The sequence below is a fragment of the Rhincodon typus genome, chromosome 32 (assembly GCF_021869965.1).
Source record: "Rhincodon typus isolate 14 chromosome 32, sRhiTyp1.1, whole genome shotgun sequence".
Taxonomy (NCBI): Eukaryota; Metazoa; Chordata; class Chondrichthyes; order Orectolobiformes; family Rhincodontidae; genus Rhincodon; species Rhincodon typus.
This window is the reverse complement of record NC_063363.1, coordinates 31337799-31345619: the sequence shown is the minus strand read 5'-3', so window position 1 is coordinate 31345619 and position 7821 is coordinate 31337799. Positions and strand designations below refer to the sequence as shown.

The 7821-nt window shown below is 42.1% G+C and overlaps 1 protein-coding gene across 7 annotated transcripts in view; it reads left to right on the top strand.

Annotated features, from left to right (window-relative positions):
• Window positions 1-7821, top strand: part of LOC109924137 (protein FAM118B) — a 54901-nt gene that overhangs the window by 8057 nt on the left and 39023 nt on the right. For 3 of the 7 annotated variants that reach the window (XM_020524168.2, XM_020524162.2, XM_048615394.1), the window contains exon 1: window positions 1025-1238. The exons of 2 other annotated variants lie outside the window; for them this stretch is intronic. The gene's annotated coding sequence lies outside the window, so the exon portion shown is untranslated. Of the gene's footprint in view, window positions 1-1023; window positions 1239-6431; window positions 6622-7821 lie in introns of those variants that run through there. 2 more of the 7 variants (XM_048615392.1, XM_048615396.1) reach the window with 2 other exon arrangements.

The following is a 7821-nucleotide window of genomic DNA, read 5'->3' as shown; positions in this document are numbered from 1 at the left end:
TCCCACCTCAAGCCGCACCCCCATTTCCTACCTACTGACCTCATCCCGCCCCCTTGACCTGTCCGTCTTCCCTGGACTGACCTATCTCCTCCCTACCTCCCCATCTACACTCACCTTTACTGGCTCCATCCCCGCCCCTTCGACCTGTCTGTTTCCTCTCCACCTATCTTCTCTTCTATCCGCCTCCCCCTCTCGCCCTATTTATTTCAGAACCCCCTTCCCCTCCCCCAATTCTGATGAAGGGTCTAGGCCCGAAACGTCAGCCTCTCTGCTCCTATGATGCTGCTTGGCCTGCTGTGTTCATCCAGCTCTACACCTTGTTATCTCAGATTCTCCAGCATCTGCAGTTCCTACTATCTCTGATGTAATGAGGGCAGGGCTGAGTAGCCTTGGCGAAATCTGCTAGACCTGCTGTGTTTCTCCACCACTGTTTTTCCACCCACTCTAGGAAGGCCTTTGCCCTAGTTTGTTCCGTAATGTGTTTGACTTAAAAAAACAAGTATACACTCCCAGAAATCCTCCTCCACAGTATTGTTGCTAGTTTGGCTCATTCAATCTATTTATGAAGTACCCAAGATTACAGTTTTACTCTCATTGCGTGTATCTTTTAATGTCTTGCTTAATGCTTTCCGTTACATCTCCGCTACATATATACAACATATACCGGTTTTGTTTATCCCTCTCGGTGTTTCTTATGACCACCCGAACATATTCCACATCATGATTTTACAAGTCAGTATCCTTACTTCATTATGGCATTCACTTCCTCCTTTACAAACAATGCTAGCCAACTCCATTGCCTCCGTGTCTGTCCTTGCTAAATACCGAATACCCCCTGGATGTTCATCCTTGGTCACCCTAGGGGGTGGGGGTGGGAGAAGGGGAGGGGGTGGAGGCATGGAAAGTGGAGGGCATGGGAGAAGGGGAGGGGGGTGGGGGCGTGGAAAAGGGAAGGTGTGGGAAAAGGGAGGGGTGTGGGGGCGTGGAAAGGGGAGGACGTGGGAAAAGGGAGAGGGTGTGGACGTGGGAAAAGGGAGTGGGAGTGGGAAGCCGGAGGACAATGATATTTTGGACAGCGAGTAGAGCAGCCAGTGCCTTTGGCTGGTTCTGAGCTGCCAGCCGGGGACGGCGTTTCGAGTTGCGCGATTTCGCCGCTCGGGCTGTGGCTCCGCGCAGCCGCCGTTGGGAACCAGTTTGTCCGAGCGCGCGGCGTCCGGAGGAAAATCGGAGAGAGTGAGGTAACCGGGAATACAGGGAAATATTACCAGGAAAACCAGAAATAGGGACATCACGCAAACTGGGAATGGCAGGGGGGGAGACACGGTGGAAAAGTTGGGAATGGGGGGAGTGGCTATCGCTGGGAAGAGAAGGGATCTCACCAGAAAAAATTGGGAGTAATGGGACTATCACCGGGAATAGAGGGGGAAACCCGAAACATTGGGTGATATCACTGGGAATAGAGGAGACTGTTTCCAGGGAAGCTGGAAATAGAGGGCGTTAACACAGGGAAAACCATGAATAGAAGGGGGATATCATTGGGAAACTGGAGAGGGGATTAACACTGTGAAAAGCAGGAATGGAGGGGATATACACCTGGAACATGATGTATACTAGACAAACAAGGAAAAGACTGGGAATTGACCAGGGGACGGAGACCTGGAAAACCTTGGGGGTGGGCAATCCCGTAGTGAGAGATCGGGAATAATAGGAATCTCGGCAAGACCGTCAAAATACGGACTGGGGAACCGGGAAGTCTTAGAATACCAGAGATGAGTTAATTTTGGGGTGAGGGAACGGAATGTGGGGAGTGAAACTTGGTGGGGGTTGACACAACAGAGGAGACACCAGGGATATTAGTGAGGAGATTGGGAGCAGGTAGTGTGAGGGGTAATGGGGGACAGTGTGAGCAGGAAAAAAGAGGGAGTAGTGACAGAGCCAAAGATTGTTCAGGGACTCGGGAAGCTATGTTGGGAGTGTCCATTATGAAGATTTTAGGAGTGTGGTGGTATGGTGACCTGGGGGAGTGGAGTGGGATGGATGAAGTTAAGGTATCTGGAGCAGGGTTGTCTTGGAAATGGAGGGATTAAGGGGAAGTTGGGGCTGTTAGAAGTAAAGTAGAGATGGGACAATTTGAGTGCTATTTTTTAAAAACCAGGAGATATTTCCACTTGTGGGTAAAAAGAAGCATGGGCCAATAAATGTGAGATACGGAGGAACTCAATAGGAACTTCAGGAGAAACTTCAGAACCTGGACTAGTTAGAATGTGGTGCTCACTATCATGAGTTGAGAAAATTGGCACTTAAAGAGGAAACTAAAAATTCTACAAAATGTCACCCTGAATCCTTTAGAGTGGAATTTAAATCACAATTGTCTGACACAATCCCAAGTGAGAGCACATTGGGTGAAAAATATCCAGCAAATAGGAATAATACAGTTGGAAAAAGAAGGATTTGAATTGTTGTGAGAGGAATAAAAGCAGCAATCTTTAGAGGTTGGTTAGGCCAGTTGGCTGGTTTACAATGCAGACTGATGCCAACAATATGGGTTCAATTCCTGTACTGTCTAGGTTTACTGTGAAGGACTCTCCTTCTCACCCTCTCCCCTCGCCTGAGGCATTTTGACTCTTGGGTTAAAATACCAACAGTCATTTCTTTCTAATGAACGAGCAGCCTTATGGTTCATTTGGACTAAGGTGACTTTTATGCTAAAACATAATTTTTCAGTTGACAAAAACTGGAATTAATTGCTTGATGTTTTGACTTGTCATGTATTGTCTTGTGATGTAGATTATATTTGAAAATCAGTACAGTGAGCTTTCTTGGTACCTTTTACAATGCTAAAACTAATGAAATGGACATTGTGTAGATTTAGCTGTGAAAATACAGTACCAGGCATAGAGACAAGGAGGGTACAGCCTTTCAAAAATAATTCACAAGCTTTAACCAGGTTCACAAGTCTGCCGGGTACTGTTTAGTTATGTCGAGGAGATGATCTTGATGTGTGCTATTGTCTAGTGTGGAAAATCTGGTAGTGAGCTATTGGGACTAGTACTATATTGTAGACAGAAGACAATTATTTTGCATCAAAGATCATAAACGTTATGTGTTTGTCCTGTCACAGATATGAACTTGATCTCTGTGAGAAAAGCTCAAGAACTAATTTCTTGCTTAGAAAGCCAAGTTAAGGGCACCACTGCATTTTGGATTTAGATTTAGTTTGATCTTGTCCAGGAATTTTTTCCACTACAGATGTCTAGCTGCTGGCAGATTCTGATTCTGTCTTTCAGCTAGATTCACTGAATATTATAAAAGACTTCAGTGCTCTTTGAATGTTTGACAGTGGGAACTGGAATCCTTTGCTTGTTATAGCAACTAAGAGTGTAATTGCTCAGTATCAAAGTTGCAAGGTAGTCTGTCCCAGAATAGCAGGCCATTTACACAATGGAGTTAATCTATTGGCAAGAGGTGAGAAAGTTCATTGGCCAGCATTAGTTGTCCAAATTAAGTGCACTAAAAGACTGAATATTTGCTTAGTCGATGCATGTTGTAACTGTGGTAACTCATTTATCGTGGGTACTGTCTTGGATAATTGTGATAAACTGTGGACCTCGTATTGATTAGTTTTAGTTGAATAGTAACTTTATGGTGTTTTTAAATTAAGCTTGGGTCAGCGTTGGATCTTATTGTTTGAAAGCAATAAAAATACAAAGCTTTCAATGGATCACTCAGCCCTTTATAATAGTTCCCTATGAATAAACAGTATCATAGATAGTAATGTGGATGAGCATTCATTTTAAAGAAAGCACAAAATGGAAATGTCAACATTATATTTTTACAGAGATAGTAGGAACTGCAGATGCAGAAAATTTCTGAAGAAGGGTCTTGGCCCGAAACGTCAGCCTTCCTGCACCTCTGATGCTGCTTGGCCTGCTTTGTTCATCCAGCTCTACACCTTGTTATCTTATATTCTATTTTTACAGTTGTTTGTCTTGCTGCACAGCTTCTGTATTTTTATATTTATTCTGTTAAAAATCACCCACACACTTTTTGAGTCCTCAGGGCATCCCAGTCAATTACTTTTGAAATGTTATTGCTATATAAAAATAGACAAGAATGACATCCAGTTTCCCCACAACTAGATCTGATGAGCAGAAAAAGTAGACGACCAGGCTTGTTTCCAGAAGAACTTTATATCACTTTTGTGATTGCCTGGTGGGGATTTGATTTAATAGCACCTTCATAAAATGAGACGTTCTATCTGTGCTGTATTGACGTACCCCATTTAGATTGTTTTCAAGCTTCTCCTGTGCAGCTTGAACCCGCAACTTTCTGACCTAAGCAAAAAGATTACGACTGAATTAAAGTTGCTCGTAGCCTGGTTAGAAAAGTGTTTCATTATTTTCATCAAGGGAGTTAATTGGATATGAAATTTATGTAATTTTAGTACCCAGTGCCAAGATTAAATCTAGAATGAATGTTACTGATATGTATAGAATACTATATTTGTTGATCCAATTATATCACCTCAATTGATATACTCCAAGACAATGCATTGTGCTGATTTGGAATTCCTACTAAAGGATTCAGTTTATGTTGAAAATGCATTTAAAATTAATTTTTTAAACTGAATCCTGATGACATTTCCTCAAATATGAAATTTCAGTTTTAATCTGTTCAGACTTCTGAATGTTTCATAAGCAATAAAAAAGGACTGCCTGAGATGAAGATGACTTAGTCTGAGTGGTCCGTTGAGTTAACCAGGAAATGCCAAGCAGATCTAGCAGCACACATGTGCAGAGAAACAAAGTTAACATTTCAAGTCAAGTCGTCATTATTGTCGGCAATCACTCACTAACAACTATTATTGTATACCTAGAAAATTCTGTTACTTGTCGTGATTTCTGTGGGTCCTTTCATGGTTGATGAGCCCAAACCTAGAGCCGTATCTCTGACCACGCATTTGGCAGGTCTTTCTGAGAAGTGGAATTGATCGCTGGCATTCCTTTCTCCAGTTCCCTTTCCGTACTTGCTCCAGCCGAAGGGTGTTCTGAAAGAATTGTGTCCCTTCAGACAGGAAATTGCTCCACGTCATCGTTTTTTTTCTGAATGAGGCCTCCCACATATTGACATCTATGTTGCATTGCTTGAGAGAAGTCTTTAGGGAGTCTTTGAAACGCTTGCTTTATCCTTATACTTACGTGCAGTTTCTTTGAGCTATGCAAAGAAGATTTTCTTTGGCAATTAGAACTCAGGCATTCAAAGCAAGTGGCTGGCCCCACAGAGTTGGTTTTGGATGATCCTGATCTAAAGGACGCTGACATTAGTATGCCTGTTCTCACGGCTGATGCGGAAAATCTGTTTCGAGCAGCATCCATGCTTTGAGATGGCAGAAGGATGACTGTCTTATACACAAGGATCATGGTATCAGCCCGTGAAGATTCTCATCCTTAGGTATCTGAAGATGGTGCTCACAAATTAGATGCAGTGTTGAATCTCTTAATCAATGTCAACCTGCGATGAGAAATAGCTTCTCCATTCATCTTAGTGGAGGGATGGACTAGAACCTGACCTAGAACAGGTTGGCAAAGGATGTGAATCTTCTTGAGGCTGAGGCTGAGACTGGTTCTTCGGTATGCTTCTGTGAATGTTAAGCAAGTGGAGGTAACATTGCATCTATGTACTGAAGTTCAACGATCGAAGTTGGTGTTGTTTTCTGATCTTTCACCAGAGTCCCTTTATATTCCAGTGCATGAATAATTTAAATACACAGACCTGTGTTTAAATACACCGACCTTTCCAATGTTCTTGTTTGGTGATCCTCATATTATAAGGGCCAACATCTATGCATCCTGTGCAGAAACATGAGTTGCTGCATGGCCTTCAGGGATCATTGCTGTAGACTCAGTGTCTCCAAAAGAAATAATTGCCAGGATTATTGAGTATTTTCAACACTTTCAGTTTTAATGCTCATCGAGCAAATTTCTGTGGACTCCCTTGGATCGTGTTTTTCCAGCTGTATTGTTTTCAAAATCAAAAGCTCCACATGAGGCAACACTATAATGTCTGTGACCCAATCTTCTTGGAGACACTGAGACTATAGCAGTTATTTCCCCCTGTGCAACACTGAAATGTTATCCCACCAGCTTTGTGTAAATTGGCCCTTAATTTATCATTTGTGCATGGCCAGGCCAAAAAAGCCTTTAAACGGTCCATACGTTGAAACAAATCACTGGTTAACTGCAATGTAAAAAAAAAACATGTTGGTTAAGAGAATTGGTTTCAATTCTTAAATGTGGGAAATTGGATCCACATCGTTGCTTATGTGGATTTCCTTGTAAAGGACTCTGTGAGCTGCAGAGACAATGCTTCAGTGTTAGTGTAAGAGCAGCATCTTGAGATTCTATCGGTAACATGCTGACCTTATTTCGCAGGGATAAATAAAGAAAAGCCTGTATAGGTGTGCTCAATTTGTGACCTCAGGACAAAGTTGATTGTCACCGTGGTTGAGGAAAAGAAAGGACAAGTTATGAAGAAGGGTGCCAAGAAAGCAGTGAAGAGCAGCAAGAAGAGGAGCATGTCCAGGAAAAAAAGTTTTGCCACCTACATTTACAAAGTGATGAGGCAGGTTTCCCTTGACACCAGCACCTCCTCCAAAGCCATGAGTATCATGAAGTTGTTTGCCAACGATATTTTTGAGTGCATTGTCGGGGAGTGTTCCTTCTTGACCTATAGCAACAAGGACAACACCATCAGCTCCAGAACACGTATGTCTGCTCTTGCCTGGGGAGCTGGCCAAGCACATCATGTCAGAGGGGGCAGGCGGTGACCAAGTACACCAGCTCCAAGTGAAATACCACATTGTCCTGGAAAAATTGGAACAACAGTGTGCCACTCAGTCCTTATAGCCTTTTCTATCATTCAATTAGATCGTGGCTTTTATTCCATATACCCGTCTTGTTATTGTAACTTGTAATACTATTACCGAACAAATCTCTTGGTCATCTAAATATTTCAAATGTTTACTTAGCTTCGGAAACTTTTCCAGATTTCTGCTACCCTTTGTGTGGTGATTGTTTTCTGACCTCCCCTATGAATGGCTTAGCTCTAAATTTAAGATCAAACTCTTGCTTTGGCTTCCCCCACCAGGAGAAAGAAATACTGTGCTCTATCTACACTATCAAATCTTTAATTAAAATCAATGAATTTAGATAATTCCTTAATTGTATATACTTTAGGCACTTCAGGCCTAGTCTATGCAATTATAATTTTAGCTTCAGAATTCTGGTGAAACTGCATTGTAGCCCCTCCAAGGCCTGTGGTGTGGTGTCCAGAACTGAACACCGCATTCTGGACATGCTGTGTCCATAACTTGATATGATTAAATAATCTCTACCTCATTGTATTCCAGCCCTTGATATAAATTATCTTTTGTAGTGGTCTTTTAGCTTTTAATTGTTTCATTATGTGGACTCCTAAAGCACTCTACTTTTCTACAATTCTTTAATTTCTCATTATTTAGAAACTATTCTGACAATTCTTGGGTTCAAAATGAATGACTTCACACTTGCCTAGAGTAAACTTCATCAGTGACTATTTTTTGCACTCATTAAATCTTCAGTTTTTCTTTTGCAACTTTCTGCTCCCATTAACACTATTTACATTGTCAACAAAATTCCAGTGGTGTCTTTGATATGTAGCTGTCTATATAGTCTGTCATTTATAAATTAGTGAAACGTTGAGATGTTAGTGTGGATGCTATTGGGGCAGGGGTTGCGTGTGTGGCACCACTTGTCATGTCCTTTTATTCTGCCTCCTAGCTTG